Source organism: Leopardus geoffroyi, chromosome C1, assembly GCF_018350155.1.
Source record: "Leopardus geoffroyi isolate Oge1 chromosome C1, O.geoffroyi_Oge1_pat1.0, whole genome shotgun sequence".
Classification (NCBI taxonomy): domain Eukaryota; kingdom Metazoa; phylum Chordata; class Mammalia; order Carnivora; family Felidae; genus Leopardus; species Leopardus geoffroyi.
In genome coordinates this window covers 104,653,497-104,675,772 of record NC_059328.1, presented here as the reverse complement: position 1 = coordinate 104,675,772, position 22,276 = coordinate 104,653,497, and the positions used below count along the sequence as shown (strand labels likewise).

General features: G+C 42.2%; 2 long non-coding RNA genes across 2 annotated transcripts; one reads left to right on the top strand and one right to left on the bottom strand.

Annotated features, from left to right (window-relative positions):
* Positions 1–3,592: 3,592 nt before the first annotated feature.
* On the bottom strand, positions 3,593–4,364 carry LOC123598622. Its single transcript, XR_006712730.1, has 2 exons — positions 4,150–4,364; positions 3,593–3,767 (listed from the first exon to the last, which is right to left on the bottom strand). It is a non-coding gene; the product is annotated as an uncharacterized LOC123598622 (long non-coding RNA).
* A 26-nt stretch (positions 4,365–4,390) lies between these two features.
* On the top strand, positions 4,391–8,323 carry LOC123598621. The gene is made up of 3 exons (XR_006712729.1): positions 4,391–4,512; positions 6,244–6,363; positions 7,923–8,323. It is a non-coding gene; the product is annotated as an uncharacterized LOC123598621 (long non-coding RNA).
* Positions 8,324–22,276: the final 13,953 nt, after the last annotated feature.

Sequence of the window (22,276 nt, the reverse complement as noted above, 5' to 3'; positions counted from 1 at the left end):
CTTCTACCAGACTCTCGTTTCTCACCAAATGGTTGTGTGTCCTTAGCTACTCCCTCAGCCTCCTCCAACCACTGTGCCCTAATCTGTGGATGATGGAACTGGACTTATTTGATCTCTAAAGGCCAACTAAGCGTTTACATTCTTGGGCTCTTTTTTGACCCCTTTCCCTTCTCTTTAAATAGAAAGGAAAATCTAATGAAGAGGTGTGTTCTCTGTAAAATGTAACAGGCTGTTTGTAAATGTGCATATTCAAGATTAAGCACCTCTCTTCCTCCTGCAAAAGGGAGAAGGCCATCACTTTCTTTAGAAAAGAAGGATCTGGGGGGGAACCTGGGTGGCTCAGTCGGTTAAGCGTCTGACTCTTGATTTCGGCTCAGATCATGATCTCAGGGTCGTGGGATCGAGCCCCACATTGGGTTCGGTGCTGAATGTGGAGCCTGCTAGGATTCTCCGTCTCCTTCTGCCCCTCTACTCCTCCCCCACTCTCTAAAGTTAAAAAATATAAAATAAAAAAAGGGTCTGGAGAGCAAACTGGCAGCTGAGGAAAGAATGGTAGGGATTTGGCTACCCAGTCTGCAGAAGCTGTGAGCAGGATATCACCAACTCCTGGCAGTGAACATGGAGTCCTGCATCACAGGAGGGAACTTATCCTCGAATTCACCGGTAATGCTTTCCCCTTCCAGGCTGCTGCTCACCACTCAGCCTGTCTTCTACAGCCTCTCACTGTGTTCTTGGTCTTGGTCTTTAGGACTGCATGGCTCTCACTCCAGCCATCAGTAGGATAAAGACTAAAAGACTCTCATTGAGGTTTCTTCCATTTTCAGTCTGCAGATCAAACCTCAGTGGATACTGCCAGATACTCTAGTCCTGTGAACTGAGACTTCTGGAAGCCAGGCAACAAACACAATCTTACCCTCGAAAGCTTCAGGAAGTAGCAGCCTGGTTAGTCTCTCAACTCTGAGGGCTACCTGTCTCATGAGCAGAATCTGGGCCCTGTCTCTACAAACCTACAGGGCAGCCCAGAAAAAGTCAGTTATGTCCTGTTGGGGTCTGTGAAAAGTTAGGAAGCCATTTCCACTTCTGGATTATCATTAGCCAATGCTAAGCAAAATGCACTTAGTCTACATACATAATTTGTGATCCTGCTTTTTAATGAGGCTTAGGTAAACTGGCACTGGCTGTAGCACAAGCTTTTTACTTGAGCTCCTGTGCTCAAATAATCAACTCAAAGTAAAGAAAACCCTGCCCCTATGACAAATCAGGCAGCCCCTAAATGGGCCCACTGCATTGCTTTCTGGATCCCCTCTAGTACTAGTATGAGAACACTATTGTGTGGTGTTGGAATGCTGGCTAGATGGTGGGAAAACTGGCACAGGGTCAGTGAACACTGCTTTTAGCCTTCACCTGACCCTGGGGCCGCTCATTTAGATCATTGTCAAGATGGGCTTTGTCTAGACCATCGTAGCCAAGGAAGACTTCAAAGAATGTAAGAGACATATCAAAATACCACAGAAGGGGCGCCTGGGTGGCTCAGTCGGGTGAGCGTCCGACTTCAGCTCAGGTCATGATCTCGTGGTCTGTGGGTTCGAGCCCCACGTCAGGCTCTGTGCTGACAGCGCAGAGCCTGGAGCCTGCTTCAGATTCTGTCTCCCTCTCTCTGTGCCCCTCCCCCACTCATGCTCTCTCTCTCTCTCTCTCTCTCTCTCTCTCTCTCAAAAATAAATAAACATTAAAAAAAATACCACAGAAGACCTAGAAGGGGCCTCCAATGGAAAATCATACTATTTCATCGGATGACATTTAGTAGAATAGTCATAGTGGCACAGTGGGTTAAGGTCAAAAATTAGAAGCTACATGAGGGCCCATCAATAGGACAAAGGAGAAATAAATCATGGCATATTCCAGCAGTGGGTCCTATAGAGCAATGACGAATGGATGAACCACGCTTGTCATCTGGAGCAGAGTGCTGAAGGTTATGCCTTTGAATGACTACAACCAACCTTGAAGATGAAGGAGGACAGGTCAGAGGAGGAAACAAGGAAAACCTTGGGCTGCTCTACCTGAGTCCTGACGACACCTGGAGCACAGGGACTTCCCAGAGGAGGAGTGCTAGAGAGAGATCATTGGTCCATGGCAGGCCTGGGTCCCAACAGTGGACGTGGTAAAGGGGGCAGGGCTGGTCATAAAATAGTTCCTTTAGTTTGTTCTTGGAAATCCAAGATGAAGTCAGGGACAATTTGAGCACTTGGTGGTGGGAAATAAAGGAGTCACGTATGGACCCACTTAACAGCAGAGGAAGTTGAGACTACAAAGAAAATGGTGGCAGGGCTGAGAATAAATTGAGCCCTTCTGAACCCAGCTGAGAGGGGTGACAGCTCACAGTCCCCAACAGGCAGCTCCATGGGTACAGCGAGAAGGCCAGTCCTGGAATCGGGCTGCAGGACAGTGAGACCGTGTAGGCAAACCAGGGAGGCTCTGTCTTCCCTGTTGTCCCTGTAGCCTGGGGGAGCACAAGTGGGGAAAGGAAGAAAGTAGAGTTGGACAGCAAAAGAGATGTATGTTTAGAAGCTGCCTGGAAACCATCCTGAAGGGAGTCACTTTGCTCCTCTGCACTCAGCTTCTAGACGCAGTTGCAGGCAAAGACAGAGGATGGCAGAACAGAGCCAAACCACAGTAGTTCGCAGGAGGCTGCACACAACAGACACGAGCAAGAAAGCGCCAGACCCAGGTCCTGGGCCTCCCGGATGGGGAAGCCATACTGCTCTTCTGATGGTCTCATATGGACCTTGACAGCAGAAAATGCCATTTGGATCTGAAAAGAGGCGCACTGTATTTAAAAGCATCCCAACCCCTGCTCCAACTCCTTTCCTCTGTTTCCTTCTCTAACTCATCTTCTGCCCTCACACTCCTGTTCTTTGCTCTCTTCTGCCCACCTTTTCCCTTTTTTACCCTTTGCAGCTACAGTTTTAGGAGCATTTGCACACTGGACATGAAAATGGCTAGTTCTCCTTGTCTCTCTCTCTCTCCCTTTTTTTTTTCTTTTTTTCTCCTTGTCTCTTCAATGAAATGCCAAAAGAAAGATGGAATCCTCAGAATCCTTGATGGGTTGGTCGGGAAGTGGAACTCCAAGGGGACCTGAGTGCCATCACAAGAGAGCTATTTCTCCGCAGAAGTTCCTATGTTAAAGGATGGGGGCTGGGAGGGAGTGGGAGTCTGACCAACCACTGCCCCAAAGCTGGGGTGTGAGTATTTATGGGCCAGCAGATGTAACATTAAGAGCAAGCTCTTGTCGAATCTCAGAATTTGGCAGCCTAGATGGACACGCTCTCACCCATCACCAAAGAGGGCCTGCTGGCTTACCTTTCCAGCTTAGGGTCAATGCCCCAGCCCTGAGAGCTCAAGTCAAGGACAGAGATCCTGGAGCACTCACAGAAGCATCCAGACCCAGGGAGGGCACACAGGCATCCCCACTCGCCCAGTGCTGTATAATAGTCACTTCGAGACTGACCACACATGTAGCACTCTGGACTGTCAAAAATAGAACATGGATTGTCATTGTCTGTTCTCCTGCAGAAATAGCGTGGTTTTGTCCTCCCCCAGTGATAGCTATCTTGGAAAACCATGTGGTGGATGAGGTTTCCTGAGGATGCTCCTTTTCCTACGTAAGAAAGTAGGAGATAGCTAAACGATCCGATGGGAGGAGCTCAGCTTCTTCTTCAAGTCGCACAGCTTTGGCCCAGGCATTGACTACTGAGATGAGCAGCTCTCTGGGAAACAGAAACCACGTGGAATGAATTCAACAGATATTGGAGGCTCAACATTCAAAAAGCCAGCACCAAATTAACATAGCTAGAAAGAGCAGGAAATAGCTCCCATACCTAGGGCTGGAAAACCAGAAAGAATATATATAAGGGGATTGTAAAGTCTGGACGCTTGGAAGAGAGGCCCCGTGAAGCTGGAACCTGGAGCTGTGAGGTGAAGCTGCCGTCTAGCCATTGCTGTTACCTCAGGCAATCAGAGGGGACAAAGCCCCCAGAATCAGGACCCAAACCTTTGGGAGGAGGCTCAGTACCTGGCTGATGCTGGCTCCTCAGGAATTCTAAGGAGGGACCCTGCAAAGCTCGCAGCTGAGGAGAAGGGGAATCCCACCTTTGGTAGAACCTCCAGAGTCTAAACAAGACCCTTGCAGCGCTGAGATCCAGAGGGGACATCGCCACACTGCTGCAAGAGCTCTGAAGAGGCACCCGTTTGCCGCCAGGACTCAGAACAGGAGGCACAGGGCTGCTGACGCGGATATCTCTGAAGGGGCACACTGAAAATCCTTCTGGGAATAGGAGGAAAACACTAGAATCTGGGGCCAACTGTAACTACTGGAAACAACTGCCAAGATGAACACTATTGCTGAAGTGATGTAGAAAAGGAACAGTGAGCAAACAGGAAGAAGCAAATCCTTCTCATTTTCCTGCCTTCTAGTGCTCCCATTAGCAGACTCAAATGGGAGAGATCTGGTTTGTACGTACTCAGGAAATCAGTGTTTGAAGCTGACATACAGTAGGTTCAAATTCATTGTATGTTTATTTACTTTTGAGAGAGAGAGAGAGAGAGAGTGAGTATGTGAGCAGGGGAGGGGCAGAGAGAGGGAGACACAGAATCTGAAGCAGGCTCCGGTCTCCGAGTTGTCAGCACAGAGCCTGACACGGGGCTCAAACTTATGAATCCTGAGATCATGACCTGAGCTGAAGTCAGATGAGCCAACAGCCACCCAGGCGCCCCAACAGACAGTAGCTTCAAAACCAACACATCTCACATCCTCAACACAGGCTCTCTCCTTTCTTACCAGAAGTCTTTTCTCTTCTCAAGATCCATAGCTAGCATCTGGTCCTCCCCTAAATTCCTGCATGAACATCACTTCTTATGTTTGAAAAGCTTTGTTTTAAGTCCTCCTGACTGAAGTTTGTTACCCTAACTAGGCCTACTTCTGCCCTTGTGAATAGGTCTCTCTGTTCCTTTTCCTCTGGTTTCAGTGACAATCTTGAGTGAGAGAGGGACTCAAAGCATGAACAGATGCCGATTCTAAAACACAGCCATTTGGGATGTGGCCTGGTCACTAATGGCTGTTGTTGCTAGGATAGGAGTAACTCCAGCATAAGTGACGAAGAGACAAAGTATCAGGGAGCCGGGCTCTGAGTCTCTCTGTCTAAATACCCTCGTAATGCGACCACCACCCACTGGCTCTGAGCCTTAAGCAAACTGACTCATAAAGTCACCTCATCATCAGGGGGATCAGCTGAGCTTAGAGCTGGCAATACTATTTGTAATCGAACATTAAATACAAATGTTAAACGACCGTATGTGATTGCTGATCATCTACTATGCTACTTTTATAATCAAGAATTTCTAATATATTATCCAAAAAAACCCCATTATTTGCCACTGGAAAAAAAAAAATCAGACCTATATTCTTTCATCTTAAAATGGGAGAGTTTGTGAAGATGGTTTTGGTGTAATTCCGGTATTAATATTCTATCAGATTAAATATAAAGAATATTTTAAAAATCCGAATCTACTTTCAGTTGATAGAATTCAATAGCATGTATACAAAGAGTACTTAAAAAATTGGCAGTCATCATTAAAGGAAGACATTATCTTCTGGGCAGGGGATGTTCCTTAGTATTTAGAGGTAAGTAGTCTGGGTGCAATTTCCTGTGGCACCCTCAAAACCTGAGCACCTGAGCAAATACATTATTTGGCCTCCGTAATCTTCAGCTTCTTTTCTGATAAACTAGATGCAATAATAACACTTCCTCAAAGTTAGTAGGAGGTTTAAATGAGTTAATGTTTAGGGGCACCTGGGTGGCTCAGTCGGTTGAGCATCTGACTTTGGCTCGGGTCATGATCTCATTGTTCACAAGTTCAAGCCCCCCACCAGGCTTGCTACTATCAGCTCAGATCCTCTATATTTCAGATCCTCTATCCCTCTCTCTCTCTGCCCCTCCCCTGCTCATACTCTCTCTCTCAAAAATGAATAAACATTTTTAAAAAAAATGTCTTTTTCCAACACAATGGCAGGTCCCATTTTTACTGGAGAAGAGAGTTCAGAAATGTGTTTGAGACATTTCACAATGCAATAGCACGGCATAGCTAGATGTGGAGCAGGGTAGAGTAAGGCACAACTTTCAAAAGTGATTTTCCCTCGTCTTTCTGCCTTCGGTTTTTAAAAATCATTTTGCTGCACGTGTGGAGGCACTCAGGATCAAACATGCGGTACCAACAGTCTAGCAGCAGAGCCACAGAGACAGATGGTTACTCCAGGACATCCTCCTCAGTCTCAGGCTTCAACCTCAGTTAGAACGGAGAGACAAGGTGGGTCAGATAAGTCCTTCCCCTGCCACACTTGAGCATCCCTTGACAAGCTCAGTGGCAACATCACTAAACACCACTCACATGCAGATCATGGGTTACGCCCCAAATACCCAAGGGCCAGATTTTACCATGCTCTATAGAAAGGTCACATTCTTGGACCACATCCAGGGGCTTTGTGGCAACCTCCCTCCAGCAAATCAGTCAAGATTCCTCCTGAGCCCTGTCACGTTCGGTGTATTGGTGACCTGAATAAAAGAATAAAAGAATGTCATCAGATGTGCAGGTCGTCATCAAAATAGGTGACCGCCACTATCTTAAAGGAGATTAATTGTAAAGTGACCTTAGACAGCCAAAATGAAATGTAAAACCAACAAGTATAAGAATAACATCCATGCAAACAAAAAAACAAAGCAAACACAAAAGCATCCCACAGGCAGAAGTGGTAGTGGGAAGTGAGACATTAGAAGGTCAAAACTGACCTCAATTTAAATGAAACATCAATATAGCCCACTGTGAGGAAAAGGACAATGGTATTGGAGTATATCAAGAAGAATATCAAAAGTCAGGGGGATAAAACCTTTTACTGGATTAATTAGTCATCATTAAGTAGAATATTACATTTATGTTTTAGTATTTTTTTGAAGAGTGTGAAAATTTAAAAACTGGAGAGGACTCAAAGAAGAAGAAGAAATATCTAAAAATCTCTAATTTTTTATCGGAGGAAAAAGCCATAAAATCTGTTTTGGTTAAGAGAGAATGAGGGATGACTTTATATCAGTCCTCGAAAATGGAGGGGAGGAGGTGAAAGATATTGTACTTGTATATAGAGGATTGAACAAACAGTAGTATTGTAGATTTTTTAAGGTGGTTGGTTGGCAGTTTGGGCAGAAAGGTACCAGAAGACTGCAGATGGCTATTAAAATAAGCAAAGCCCAGAGTGTACACTTTTAGAGCCGTTGCATTGGGTGTTGGCTTGGCTAGACAGCCAAAGGAAAGAACCTCCCTGGATAGGAAGCTCTCCTTATATTCTACTTCTATGCTTGTAACGCCAATTAACTGGCAATTTTGTTGGAGCTTGGACTGCAAGCAGTGCCTCAGGCTCTAAGCTCTGGCTGTTGAGGCTCCTGCTCTGTAATCAAGCCCTCTTAATTGTCCTGGGTGCTAATGAAGCTTCTGACTACAGATAGGATTCTCCAGAGACTCTATCTCAACAGTAAATATCCTCCTCCCCACCCAATTAAAAACCCATTTGTTTCTATCTTCATTTAATCCATTTTTTCTTTGGTCTCACACTCCTCTGGATGGTCCTCATCCTCCTCTCACAGCATCCTCTGCATAGTTAGTTGATAAGTCCTCCCCATCTGAATAGATATGACATTAACCATGCCATTTTTCTATCTCCCATGAGGGGTTGCTATAACGATCTCATGTTCCTCTGGGATCCTCTTTTTTGACCTGACTTTTATCAATCATGATTTCTTTCAGCCCACCGAGGTGGCTTAGCAAAAAGCCTAGAACTATGGAGATCCAGACTAATCTCTGTTCTCTCTTTCACCAAGAGAAGACAATAACAGAAGACTTCATGAAGAAATGATCCATATGAGAGCTGAGATCACCTAACAGAGCAGAAGGAAAAAAAAATGGAACGGAAGGAGCCAAAGACCCATACTAGGGAAGCAGTGTTTTCCTTTGTTTCCCAAATCAGGTGGAACGCTCTTTCCTACAAACAGGGACACTACCATTGAAAGACCACCATGAACAAAGGACTTGCCTGTTTCAGCTGAGTCACTCTTACTGCAGTTAGGGCTTTGGGGGTCATCACCTCAAGTTGTTTGCTTAATGGTGGGGTTTTTCCTTTGCATGAAAATCTGGGGAATTTGTCTCAAATGTGGTTTCTCAGGCTCTATACCCAGCTATTTTTTTTAATTCAAGTATAATTTAAAGTACAGTATTATGTTAATTTTAGGTGTACGAAATAATGATTCAACAATTCTATACATTTCTCAGTGCTCATCACAATAAGTGTACTCTCAATCCCCTTTACCTACTTGACCCATTCCCCCCACCCACCATCCCTCTAGCAATTGCCAGTTTGTTCTCTATAGTTAAGAATCTGGGTTTTTGGGGGGCGCCTGGGTGGTTCAGTCAGTTAAGCATCTGACTTTAGCTCAGGTCATGATCTCACAGTCTGTGAGTTCAAGCCCTGCGTCGGGCTCTGTGCTAACAGCTCAGAGCCTGGAGGCTGCTTCAGATTCTATGTCTCCCGCTCTCTCTGCCCCTCCATGCTTGTGATCTATCTCTCTAAAAAATAAATAAAAAATTAAAGAATTTTTTGAAAAAAAGAGTCTTCCTTTTTCTGTTTGTTTTGTTTCCTAAATTCCACATATGAGTGAAATCATATGGTATTTGTCTTCCTCTGATTTATTGCACTTAGCATTGTATCCTGTAGCTCCATCCCATGTTTTTGCAAATGGCAAGATTTTGTTCTTTTTAAGGCTGAGTAATATTCCATTGTATATATATACCATATCTTTTTTTTTTTTTGAGAGACAGAGAGAGAGAGAGAGAGAGAGAGAGAAAGCGCAAGAGTCAGGGAGAGGGGTAGAGGCAGAGAATCCTAAGCAGGCTCCACATTCAGTGCTCAGCACAGAGCCACACACAGGGCTCAATCCCATGACCCTGAGATTATGACCTGAGCTGAAAGCAAGAGTCAAATGTTCAACCGATGAACCACCCAGGCACCCCTGTACCACATCTTCTTTCTCCATTCCTCTGTGGATGGACACTTGGGCTGCTTCCATAATTTGGCTATTATAAATAGTACTGCAATAAACATAGGGGTGCGTATCTTTTCAAATCAGTGCTTTTGTTTTCTTTGAGTAAATACCCAGTAGTGGAATTATTAGATCATATTGGTAGTTCTGTTTTTAAATTTTGAGGAATTTCCATGCTGTTTTCCACAGTAGCTGTACCAGCTTACATTTCCATCAACCACACACTAGGGTTCCTTTTTCTCCACATCCTCCCTCGCCAAACCTTGTTAGTTCTTGTGTTTTTCATTTTAGCCATTCTGACGAGTGTGAGGTGATATCTCATTTTGGTTTTGATTTGCATTTCCCTGATAGTAAATGATGTTGAGTATCTTTTCATGTGTCTGTTGGCCATCTTTGGAAAAATGACTATTAATATCCTCTGCCTTTTTTAATTTGATTATTTGGCTTTTCGGTGTTGAGTTGTATAAGTTCTTTATATATTATCAATATTAAGCTCCTTATTGGATACATAATTTGCAAAATATTTTCTCCTATTCTGTAGATTGTCATTTTGTTTTGTTGATGATTTCCTTCACTGCATAAAAGCTTTTTATTTTGGTGTAGTCCCAATAGTTTAATTTTGCTTTTTTTCCCTTGCTAAAGGAGACATATCTAGAAAAATATTTCTACATCTGATGTCAAAGGGGTCACTGCCTATGTTTTCTTCTAGGAATTTTATGGTTTCAAGTCTCACACTTAGGCCTTTAATCCATTTTGAGTTTATTTTTGTACATGGTATAAGAAAGTGGTCCAGTTTCATTCTTTTGCATGTAACTGTCCAATTTTCCCAACACCATTTATTGAAGAGACTGTTTTTTTCCCTTGTATATTCTTGCCTTCTTTGTTGTAGATTACTTGACCATAAGTAAAGCACAAGTTTATTTCTAGACTCTCTATCCTGTTATATTGCTCTATGTGTCTATTTTTATTCCAGTACCATACTATTTTGGTTACTATAGCTTTGTAGTATATCTTGAAATCTGGGATTACAATACCTCCAATTTTATTCTTTTTCAAAATTGCTTTGGGTATTTGGGGTCTTTTGGGTTCCATACAAATTTTAGGATTATTTGTTCTAGTTCTGTGAAAAATGTTGTTGGTGTTTTGATAAGGATTACATTAAATCTGTAGATTTCTCTGAGTACTAGAGACATTTTAACAATATTTGTTCTTCCAATCCATGAGCATGGAATTTTTTCCCATTTATTTGTGTCATCTTCAACTTCTTCCATCAACATTTTATAGTTTTTGGAGTACAGGTCTTTTACCTCCTTGGTTAAGTTTATTCCTAGGTATTTTTATTCTTTTTGGTGCAACTGTAAATGGAATTTTTTTTCTTCCAAGATTTTATTTAAATTCAAGTTAGTTAACATATAGCGTAGTATTGGTTTCAGGAGTAGCATCTAGTGATTCATCACTTACACATCACATCCAGTGCTCATCCCAACAAGTGCCCTCCTTAATGCCTGTCACCGAATTAGCCCATCCCATCACCCATCGCCCCTCCAGCAACCCCCCATTTGTTCTCTGTAGTGAAGAGTCTCTTTGGGTTTGCCTCCCTCTCTGTTTTTATCTTATTTTATTTTTCCTTCCCTTCCCCTATGTTCATCCTGTTTTGTTTCTTAAATGCCATATATGAGTGAAGTCATATGTGGAATTATGGCTGATTGACTTATTTCGCTTAGCATACACTCTAGTTTCATCCACATCATTGCAAATGTCAAGATTTCATTCTTTTTGATGACTGAATGTATGTGTGTGTGTGTATATATATATATATATACGTATATATATATATATATATATATATATATATACACCACATCTTCTTTATACATTCATCAGTTGATGGAAATTTGGGCTCTTTCCATAATTTGGCTATTGTTGATAGTGCTGCTATAAACACTAGAGTACATGTGCCCCTTAGAATCAGTATTTTTGTTTCCTTTGGATAAATACCTAGTAGTGCAGTTGCTGGGTCATAGGTTAGCTCTATCTTTAACTTTCTGAGGAAGCTTCCACACTATTTTCCAGTGTCGTTGCCCAAGTTGTATTCCCACCAACAGTGTAAGAGGAATTGTTTTCTTAATATCTCTTTCTGCTGCTTCACTATTAGTGTATAGAAATGCAACAGATTGCTGTATATTAATTTTGTATCCTATAACTTTACTGAATTCATTTATGAATTCTGATGGTTTTTTGGTGGAATCTTCAGGGATTTCTATATATAGTATCATGTAATCTGCAAATAGTGAAAATTTTACTCCTTCCTGACCAATTTGGATGGGTTTTATGTCTTTTTCTTGTCTGATTGCTGTGGCTATGACTTCCAGGACTGTGTCAAGTAAAAGCGGTAATAGGGGCGCCTGGGTGGCTCACTCGATTGAACATCTGACTCTTGATTTCAGCTCAGGTCGTGATCCCAGGGTCATAGGATCAAGCCCCACATTGGGCTGCATGCTGAGTGTGGGGCCTGCTTAAGATTCTCTCTCTCTCTCAAAAAAAAAAAAAAAAAAAAAAAGGTGATAAGACTGGACATCCTTGTCTTGTTCCTGATCTTAGAGGAAAAGCTCTCAGTTTTCACCAATGAGTATAATATTAGCTGTGAGTTTTTCACATATTCCCCCAGATATTTTTAATAAGCACACCAATGACTATGATGCTGGGATTGGGAGCTTTCTCTACTGATGTTAATTTGAACATCCAGAAACTCTCCTGGTTAATGCTTCCTTCTATTTTATTTTTATTTAATTAAATTTATTTATTTATTTATTTATTTATTTATTTATTTATTTTTCCTTCTCTATTCTTTCTCTATTCCTTCCTGCTCTATGTAAGCAGAATAAGCTCAAAGAGGATAGTGAAGGGGCACCTGGGTGGCTCAGTCGGTTTAATGTTTAATGGCTCAGTCGGTTTAATCAGCTCAGGTCATGGTCTCAGCTCAGCTTAGGTTCGTGAGTTTGAGCCCTGCGTCGGACTCTGTGCAGACAGCTCAGAGCCTGGAGCCTGCCTCGGATTCTGTGTGTCTCTCTCTCTTCCCTTCCCCTGCTCACACTCTGTTTCTCTCTCTCTTTCTCTCTCAAAAATAAAACCATTTTAAAAAAAGAGGATAGTGAAATCATCCACTAAAGTGTTGCATCCACACAACTCCTGAAACAGAATGCTACGGGCACCAGTGACAGTCACAACAAAGTTTATCACAACGAGAGGCAAGGCCGACTGATCGGGACCAACACTCTTGATAAGAGTGTGGCTCCGAACAGCTGGGGTACAGAGTTTTTAAAGCCGATCACATCGTTTTATCATTACCTGGGAACAGAACAGAGAAACAGTTCCCAGATGAGTTAGAAACAGTTGCCAGATGAGTCAGAAACAGTTATTGAACGAGGTGATTATTTTAGACTTTCTGCCGCTAAGTTGTAACCAGTGGATCTCCTTGACCTTGTCTCTGATGCTCTTTTTTTGAGCTTTTGTTTCCTTCATTGGTAAAGCCTGATTCACAAGAGTATGAAGTATGATTTACAAGAGTAAAAGCAAGGCTGTTATCTTTTGGCCTTCAGTGTCAGAACAAAGTTGTTATTTTTCAAGCTAAGCATTAGCCTTACACTACAATTTAACCCTTACAAAAGCATATGCGATATGTGATGAAGCTGGTATTCACATCTTAGACTGCTTTTCCCAAGGCTGTGCTTTTATTTCTTCAGCACAGACCCAGGATGGGATTTGTGGACAATATCCGTAAGAGTTAGTTATTCCTGGTAACTGTTACTTATACATTCAACAACTATTTACAACAATGTTTTATCTGGTAGTTTCTTCTGGAGAGATTGGATGAACAAGGCAGACAGCGTGCCTGCTCTCAGGAAGATGGTTTCCTGGCACAGGAGCCCAGTATTTTATAGATAATCACATGAATATATTTTAATTATGACTGTGATAAGTTTTACTTAATACTTGTGTTCCTTCATCCCATTGTGTCAGCCACAACTGAAAATTGACTGAGTATACATAATAGGACTATAGAAGTGTGATTTTAAAAATGCCCCAGGAGGGGCCCCTGGGTGGCTCAGTTGGTTAAGTGTCCAACTTTGGCTCAGGTCGTGATCTTGTGGTGTGTGAGTTCGAGCCCTGTGTCAGGCTCTGTGCTGACAGCTCAGAGCCTGGAGCCTGCTCTGGATTCTGTCTCCCTTTCTCTCCGCCCCTTCCCCATTCACACTGTGTCTCTGTCTCTCTCAAAAATAAACGTTTTAAAATATGTCCCAGGAAAGTCTCTTTGTTTTAACAGTGGAAATACCTATGTTTGTTCCAAGGTCTCCTGAAATTTAGATGTGGGTTCCTGGGGGTGTGCTATATCGTTTGGACAGAGAAGCTTGAGGCCAAGGTTTGTGTGGTGATTCTGATGCCATTTAGTGGTGGGGAGTTGGGGAAGATCTCTTAGTCTCCGGGCCTGTTTCCTTGTCAGTAAAATAAGTTTATTGTTCTAGCTCTTTGAGGTCTTCTCCCACTCAGTTTTCTCTGAGTCCGTGGGGAACTGTAATGTGTATTAAACATGCCCTGGGAACTGCTGCTGGGACCTGACCTGGGCCCTACGGTGTGTGTTTCCTCTAATAGCCTGAGCCGAGCCAATGCCCTGAGAGTCCAGAGCTGAGAGAGAAAATGGAAGAAAGTCAGCAAATTTGGAGGATGAAAAGTATCTGAAGAAAGCCAAGATAATAGCAGAGCATGTGGTAGCCAACATGACAAGAATAAAGATGGTCTTCAGGCTGGGTTCAAAAAATCAGGGAACCCTAAGGAATGCCTGTAGCATCATCGGACTCCTCAAAGAACATCCTAAGTGAAGCAGTGAGAACTAGGAGAGTAACTTGCCCAAAGTGAACTTGTTGTAAAGGAAAAACATCCCTGGTGTGTCTCCTCTAGCCTCAGTGTTACAACACTAATTTATTTCTGACACCAGATATGTGAGTTTTCCACACGTCAGTAATTCTGCAACACCAGTTGGGTGTCTTACAATTTAACTCAATTCGGACACTAATGGAGTTAGTGTCCGATCCTACAAGAGTTCAGTCCCTTCAGATTGTCTCTTTCCCATTTCAGATACCAATCGCCAGTCCAGGTTATTAACCACGCCTCTGACCCACCAGCTACAACCCAGAGGTTCCCAGAATCCCTTCCTTGGGTTAAGTTAGTTTGCTAGAGTGTCTAACAGAACTTAGGAAAACAGTTTACTTACTAGATTACTTGTTTATTATTTCAAAATATAACTCAGGAACAACCAGATGGAAGAGATGCATGGGGCAAGGTATATGAAAAGGGGCGCAGAGCTTCCACACGCTCTCTGGGGTTGCCACTCTCCTAACACCTCCCTGTGTTCGCCAGCCTGGAAGCTCTTAGAGCCCTATGGTTCTGGGATTTTTGATGGAGGCTTCATTACATAGGCATGATTGAGTAAATTATGGGTTGGTGATTGAGGCAATTTCCAGGCCCTCTCCCCTCCCTAAGGGTAGGAGGGTAGGGCTGAAAGTTCCAACCTTCTAATCACAGTTCCACTGGCAACCAGTCCTCATCCTTAGGGGCTTTCCATAAGTCCCTCCATTAACATAAATTCAGGTGTGGTTGAAAGAGGCTTGTTGTGAATAACAAAAAACACCTTGGAAAACTTAGAAGTATTGGGCTAATTCTTCAAAAAACACAAGCTAGCAAAACTGAACCAAGATGAAATAGACAATCTGAAAATCCTATAAAGATTGAAGAATTGAATTTGTTTGTTTGTTTTCTTTTTTTAAGTAGGCTCCACACCCAGCACAGAGCCCAACATGAGGCTTGAACTCATGACATGATGCTGAGATCAAGGCCAGAGCCAAAATCAAGAACTGGATGCTTAACCAAATGAGCCACCCAGGCATCCCTGAAGAATTGAATTTGTAATTAAATAACTCCCCATAAGCAAGTCTCCCAGCCCAGATGGTTTCACCAGAAAAGTCTATGAAACATTTAAAGAAGAAGTAACATGAATTTTGATGAGGGGGCGTGAAGCAAACCGAGGACAAAGCAGAAGCTAACACCCCCCACGCACACTCCCCCTCCCCCCGCCACACACTAGGTGGGACAGGTATGATATTCCTTGGACTCTCCTGGCTATCCAAAAACAGGAAATGACAAAAAACTGGTAAGAGTCTCCACCAGTTTACCAGAAAAAGGCAATCCCATCAATAGCCTAAAGTCCAGGAACTCCCTACAGTCTTAATATTAATGCTTTGCTAGAGGGAAAAACAACCTTAGCTTGACAACAGCAAGGCCTCCAATAAGTCTTTAGCATGTGAAAGTATCTCTTGAAACCCCCTCTTGACTTCATCTCCCCACACTCCATAAAAGGGTCGCCCCCATACTTATAGCACAGCTCTGCCTGCCCAAGGGTGCTGTCCCCATGCTTTAATAAATCACCTTTTTGCACCAAAGGTGTCTTCAAGAATTATTTCTTGGCCGTCAGCTCTGAATCCCACGAACCCCCCATCACCCCAAAACTTCATCAATTTTACACAATCTAATCTGAAATATACAAGAGGAAGGAACACTTTCCAACTCATTTTATGAGTCTACCATTACCCTGATACCTAAACCAGGCAAAGATAGTACAAAAGAATACTATAAACCAATAGCCCTCATGAACTTAAATGCAAAAATTATCAGCAAAATATTAGCAGATTGAATCCGGCAATGTATAAAAAAAAGTATACACCATGACAAAGTGGGATTTATTCCAAGTGTGCAAGGTTGGCTTAACACTAAAAAATTAATTGATATAGTTTATGGTGTCTGTCTTTCAATCGGATGGGGGCCCCCAAGTGTGGGGTGACCATCAGGTGGTGTGGTAGAGCCCCTCCCTAAGGAATGTGGTGGAGGCCTTCTCAAAACAAAGGAAGGCAACATGCAACTTGGCCCAATGAACTCCTATACACATATGCATAACTCTAACAGACTCTGCAACTTGGACTGTGTCCAATCAGACTCTATGTGTCACCATATACAGGAGACAAAGAAGTCGAAATTGCATAAAAGCCCCACTGCACTTGAGGCTCTGCTTTTTTCGGGTCTTAGCCCACTGAGCCTGTGGTGGCATGAATAAAACTGCTTCCTGGAAAGAAGAGCCTCCATGTCCCATCTCTGTGTGAAAATCCTGCTACAGTGGAAGCTGGTGGCTTGAGCGGTGAAAAGATTCACCCAGGGCAGAGCAAAGGAGAGAAGTTTATTGAATACACCATAAGGGGGCTACAGACAGGTCAGCAGAGCAGAGTGTCTGCAATGAGGCAGTGGGTGGGGGCTGTGTTTAAATGTGGAAGGTGAGGAGTATGAGTAAGTAAGGCATTTCCTCTTTTTTTTTTTTGAACTGTGCCTGGTTGTAAGTAGCCCATTGGTTAGTCAGGGCCTATGGATATGTTGAGATGAGTTGTCCGGTGGTGGGCCTGTCTGTATTCAGCCAGAGAGTCACTGAGGGCTCTTTCTACATTCCATTGCTCACGCACACCTGTTGTCTAAAAGCGGCCTCTACATATTTCACTATATCAACAGGCTAAAGAAGACACAACATACTATTACACCAACTGATGCAGAAAGAGTGCAACAAAATCCAATACCCATTCATGAATAAAACTCTCAGATAAATAGGACAAGAGAGGCAGTTCCTCAATTTAATAAAAACTATTTACAAAAAACCTACAGCTAACATTATACTTGGTGGTAAAAGACTGAATGCTTTTCCCCAAAGATTAGGAACAAGAAAATGATGTCTATTCTCATGACTTTAATCAATATCATACTGCAAGTTCTAGCCACTGCAGTAAGGCAAGAATAAAGAAATAAAAGGCATACAGATTAGTAAGGAAGAAATAAAACTAACCCTATTTGCAGATGACATTACTGTCTACGTAGACAATTCCAAGGAAAAAAAAGAAACCCAGAACTAATAAATGAGTTCAGCAAGATTGCAGGATACAAGATCAACATACAAAAATCAACTGAATTTCTATACACTAACAATGAGTACTTGGGAATTATTTAATTGAATTTAATTGAAGTTTAAAAACAATATAATTTACAATTGCTCCAAAGAAAATGAATTACTAAGGTATAAATCTAACAAAGCAAATAAAGGATTTGTGTGCTTAAAATGACAAGATACTGATGAAAGAAATAAAAAAGACCTAAATAAATGAAGAGATATACTCTGTCCATGTTTGGACATCTCAAGATATTAAAGATGTCAACTCTCCCCAAACTGACCTATAGGTTTAGTGCAATTCCTATCAAAATCCCAGCAAAAATTTTTGGAGACATAGATAAGCTTGTTATAAAACTTATAAGGAAGTAACAGACTCTCAAACAGCTAATATAATCTTGAAAAAGAAGAATAAAGTGAGAGGAATCACTCTACCTGAAATTAAGGGTTATTATATATAGTAAGCAATACAGTGTGGTGTTGGTGAAAGCATAGATATATCAATGGAACAGAATAGAGAACCCACAAAATAGACCCACACGCGTATGTTCAACAGATTTTTTTTATAAAGGTGCAAAAGCAATCCCATGGAGGAAGGATAGCCTTCTTCAGCAAGTGATACTGGAGCAATTGGACATTGATAGGCAAAAAAAAAAAAAAAAAAAAAAAGAGCTTCAACTTAAAACCGTTCGGGATTTAGGACTAGGCAAAGAGTTACGGCACCAAATATTGGCACCAAAAGCATGATCCATTAAAGGAAAGATAGATTGGACCACATCAAAATTAAAAACCGTTGCTCTACAAGACTTTGTTAAGAGAATGAAAAGACAAGGAGAAAATATTTGCAAACCATATATCCACGAAAGACTAGTATCTAGAATATAAAAAGAATTTTGGGGCGCCTGGATGGCTCAGTCGGTTAAGCATCCAACTCCGGCTCAGGTGGTCATGATCTCACAGATCATGAGTTTGAGCCCCACATCAGGCTCTGTGCTGACAGCTCAGAGCCTGGAGCCTGCTTCTGATTGTGTCTCTCTCTCTGCCCCTCCCCCACTCATGCTCTGTCTCTTCGGTCTCAGAAATAAATAAACATAAAAAAAAAAAAAAACTCAACAGTAAAGTAACAACCCAATTAGAAAATTAACAAAGATATAAACTGATATTTCCCCTGAAAGGATATAAAGACTGCAAATAAGCACGTGACAAGCCATTACATCACTAGCCATTAGGCAAATGCAAATTAAAACTGCAATGAGATATCATTCCACGTATCTGAAATGGCTAAAGTTAAAAATACCAAATACTGCTATAAAGAATTTCATTATATGCTCCTATAAAATTGTTAAATGCTCCTTAAATATGTAGTTAGCTACTCTGTGCTTCCTAGTAAAGGTAAATCTCATGACAGTCAGATGTTCAAACTCTAAACTTGCTTCATTCTGATTTTCACTGATCAACCATAATGATAATGATAATGATAATCCTTAATGATAATGATAATCAACCATAATGATAATCTTTATATAATTTTTTTGGCAATTAAACATAACCAATAATAGCTACCGTAAAGTAATATTTATTATGGCACAATTTTCAAATATTCTCTTATAAACTCATCTTTTACTATTAGAGCATTCTACTCAGATGACTCTGGCATGATCATGCTATATGGCTAAAGGTCTGAGAGTGTTAATTTTTAGCTGTATAAATAGCATCTTTCCTTGAGGGAACCTATCTTTCCTTCATTCAAAGGGCTCTATGATTGTGAATTTGTTAAGGATTTGTGGTTATTGTGACTCAAGTCAGACCTATGTTCACTAGACCTAAAATATTTCTGTTTATACAGATCAAGTAAAATTCTAATAGGTTACCCATCTATTTCAGATCTGGGGACACTGATGAGTTCATGATAAAGAGTGGTAAGCCATTCTGATTAGTGCTTCAGGCCTGCTACCCGTTGTATTAGCTGTGACCACTTTTTCTTTAGAGATTTATCATTGTCATGTGACCCTCTCAACGCCATCTTTCCATTATCCCCACTAATTTCAGGAATCACAGTTCAATGGCAGCAGCTCCCACTGTCCTTCAAGAAATAGCCACTACAGAGTCCTTTGAAGATGCAGAGGCAGCCCTCTTGAATATATTTCTCACAACCTTGTTGAAAGTAGTGTGTTCTTCTCGACCTTTCCAGAGAATATAGATAGGGGTGAGTGAGCTTGTCGTACATGATAAATCCTCTCTAGTATCCTGATCTCCCTAAGCTTTTGGATACTTTCCTCTGTAATATACCAAAGAAGTTCTGGCGTTTAAACTTCATTTACAATAGGCCACTTTTGGTGCAAGTTTTCAGTCAACCAAGCAAGTGAACAGTGAAAGCCTCTTGAGTAAATGCTTTGCTACTGCATGCCATGAACTGACAGTATTCCCTGACATCAGGGTCCTTAATACCTTCAAATCTAAACAGGTCTAAGACCCCATAGCAGATAATCCAGAACACATTCTCAGAACCCATACCTAAGCTCATATTCTTCCAGGACCACTTCACTTATTGTAACTCAGTTCTAAGCGAGGATGTCACTACAACAATGTTAAACACAAAAGAACAATGGCACCTCACAAAGAAATAAGACTGGGAACTTCAGCAAATTGCATCTCTGCTACCATGTGACTTTCTCACGCCTGCACACATACACACACGCACATACACACACACAACTTACTCCCTCCTGACCATTTGTTGGATCAGGCATTTACACTGATAAGTTATTCAACAAAATAAGACAAGATTTGAACCACCTGGTAGGCCTCAGTGTCCTGTCTTACTTGCCTCACCATCCTTCTACTTTCCTCTCATCAGATTCTCGGTTATTCCTGCCCCTGGAGTATGTCCTTCAAGCTTGTGGCCCTTAAGCTTGTGGGATATTGTTTACATTTATTCCCTGGCTAGAAATCAACTCAAAGGATAGCATTCATTGTCAATCCCAGGGCTTTTTTGTAGAAAAAAAATGCTTAGAAAAGTAATGCTTGAATATTTGCTTTTCCTCCAAAGAAAAAACCTGAAGTGACACTGCTGATGTCTGTGAAGTTAGCTGTGAAGTTAGCTGTGGGAAGTATGCTAAAAACTGAAGCTCTTGCATTCACCCTGGGGCTAAGGAGAAACAGCAGTAAAAATTGGTTGGAAGGAAGCATCTGCATCCACAAGACACCTCACTTCAAGCAAGGGGAAGTAAAATTTAACTGGGTTCTGGTGTCTTCTCAGTTTGCAGATGGGATTTGCAGAATCTTTCATTCTGAGGGAGGTAAGGAACAAGTTAGGGGAGGACAGTTGGCCTGCCAGGCTAGCCCTGAAATCACTTAACAGGGATTCTCACAGGCCCCCAAATGTGTTCCATGATACGACTTCCCTAGTCACGTCTCCAAGGTCCAAAGCCTCCCCAGACTTACAGAGTTAGAGGACCCTGGACGGGCATAGGATGAAACACCAACAGCTAGTTGTAGCAAGAAACACCAACCATAGCTAGTTCTATGTTCCAGAGTATGGCACAAAGACTTCAGGGTCACCTGTCCCTTGGACTATAAACTCAGTGCTTGGTGGCATAAACCCACTTAGAAGCAAAGGCTTCCGGGGTGCCTGGGTGGTGCAGTCGGTTAAGCGTCTGGCTTCAGACGGGTCACGATCTCGCGGTCCGTGAGTTTGAGCCCCGCATCAGGCTCTGGGCTGATGGCTCAGAGCCTGGAACCTGTTTCCGATTCTGTGTCTCCCTCTCTCTCTGCCCCTCCCCCGTTCATGCTCTGTCTCTCTCTGTCCCAAAAATAAATAAACGTTGCAAAAAAAAAAAAAAAGAGAATCAAAGGCTTCCTTTTGAGTTTTTTCAGGTAGATTCCTTACACTGTTGGGTTTTGCTATCATTTGATCAGTGATCTCATTCTCCTTGCTTTTATCATTTAAATCAGATAACAAAAAGCTCTAATGAGTGGCGTATTGGTGGACTTAACTGAAATATTTTCATGTGGAGCTCTAGAAATAAAGATAGAATTTGTCTGCAAAGTTGTTTTCTTGGATTGCCAGAATTTGGCTCTTTGTAACTGTGTATGCTTTCTTAGAAGGCAGGCTTGGTATGCTCAAACCCGGTTTTCAACTCTTCTTGCCCCCTTCAGCCAGCTTGAATCTATTTCCAGGGTTCTTTGGAGTCCAAGGATGCAAATGAGGTCTCTTATATTTCTTGCATTTCCAAGCAAGGTCCTTCAGAAAAGAATAGACTAAAGTTTTTCAAAGAAAATAGTTTTTACTCAGTTTCTGAAAGGATATTTTTTTTCCATTCAAATATAACTAACAGTGTTATTATTAGTTTCATTTTTCACATGTAAGGCAACTTCTCCACTGTAGTGGCTCCTCACCCCTTCCTGAATACAGAGCTTTCTGCTGTGTCAAATTTAGGGCATGTGATACACAAAATTCATATGCATAATATACCAGGAGCAAAGTCTTCAGAAAGAACTGAGACAGCTTCAGACAAATGAGAGCTCAGCTCTCCAGAGGCCCCTGCTTCGGGGCTTTATTGCCTCTCCCCTGGAAGTAAGGGCCCAGGATTTTCACATCCTGGATTCAGAATCCCACATCTCAGGCGGGACTCCTGATTTTGACCAAAGCACAAATTGAAAGTTTTTATCCCTTGGACCTTGGAGCTTCTGGAAGCTGCAGAAACTGGGGGACTTGCACAGCTGTGAGGCATGAGCTCCTTGCAAGCCAAGAGCAGTGGGACTCCCCACCTCCCCCTTGTCTTTCCCTTTCATTCCTCTCAAGCTGCAAGGCTCCTCTCTTGCCTTTCTTTCAGAAATAGAGGGCCCTTTGCTTTCTGTCATTTTTTAAAATTCTATTTGACCAAATCTTTCAATGTTTATTTATTTTTGAGAGAGAGAGAGCGAGGCAGCGTGTAAGCGGGGGAGGAGCAAAGAGAGGGAAACACAGAATCCGAAGCAGGCTCCAGGCTCTGAACTGCCAGCAGAGCCTGGAGACAGCCTGGACCCGGAGGCCTGCCCCTGCCCGCCCCCCACGTGGGGATGAAGATCCAGATTCGTGCATGTAGAACCATTAAAAAAAAAAGTT